Source organism: Sciurus carolinensis, chromosome 3, assembly GCF_902686445.1.
Source record: "Sciurus carolinensis chromosome 3, mSciCar1.2, whole genome shotgun sequence".
Classification (NCBI taxonomy): domain Eukaryota; kingdom Metazoa; phylum Chordata; class Mammalia; order Rodentia; family Sciuridae; genus Sciurus; species Sciurus carolinensis.
Genome location: NC_062215.1, coordinates 37113495 through 37114390, shown reverse-complemented (window position 1 = coordinate 37114390; position 896 = coordinate 37113495). Strand labels below are relative to the sequence as shown.

The following is an 896-nucleotide window of genomic DNA, read 5'->3' as shown; positions in this document are numbered from 1 at the left end:
CTCTACTAAAAAACAAAGGAATAGGAGTAATTTATGGCAGCTGGGTGTGGCGGTGCATACTGTAATCCCAGCAGCTCGGGAGGCTGAGGCAGCAGGATCGAAAGTTCAAAGCCAGCCTCAGCAACTTTGCAAGACGCTAAGCAACTGCATGAGACCCTGTCTCTAAATAAAATACAGAAAAGGGCTGGGGATGTGGCTCAGTGGTTGGGTGCCCCTGGGTTCAATCCCAATACCAAAAGAAAAAGTTTCTAGAGCGAAAACTATTTAAAAAGGAAAAAACTTGCATTTACAAAATAGTTGCTAAAAATGTTCCTCTGGATTGTACAAGAAGGGAGACGGAACCACTGATAAGACATGGTGAATGATTAATCATACTACTTCTTTCTCTTCTGCTTCATCAGACGCTGGACTCGCCTCATTACTAGTTTCCTCGTTTTCTGCAGGTAAAGCTTTGGTTTCTTGGTTAGCCACTTCAACCTGCTTTCCCTCTGCTCCCCTTTTCCCTTTTGTTTGCACTTTTTTGTCTGAAGACTTACCTTTCCCGCCGCCTTCCTGGGCCTGGTGTCCACTTTTGCGGGAGCAGATTTAGTGACAACTCCATCTCCTCTTGGGCTCCTCCTTTGCCATTCCTTCAGTGGACCTGACCTGTCTCTTGGGCATTCTGTCTGCGCTGGGGGCCGGAACAGGTGCCTGCTGTGCAGGAGCCTTCTGAAGCTGTGGGCAATTTTAAAAGAAAAACCAAAATAAATATGTCTTTTAAAAATTTGTTCTAAGGGGCTGGGGATATAGCTCAGTTGGTAGAGTGCTTGCCTTGCAAGCACGAGGTCCTGGGTTCAATCCCCAGCACCAAAAAAAAAAAAAAGTAAAAAAAAATGTGTTCTAATTAGTTATACATG

General features: G+C 44.9%; 1 pseudogene; it reads right to left on the bottom strand.

Annotated features, from left to right (window-relative positions):
* Positions 1 to 369: 369 nt before the first annotated feature.
* On the bottom strand, positions 370 to 660 carry LOC124979293 (non-histone chromosomal protein HMG-14-like; annotated as a pseudogene).
* Positions 661 to 896: the final 236 nt, after the last annotated feature.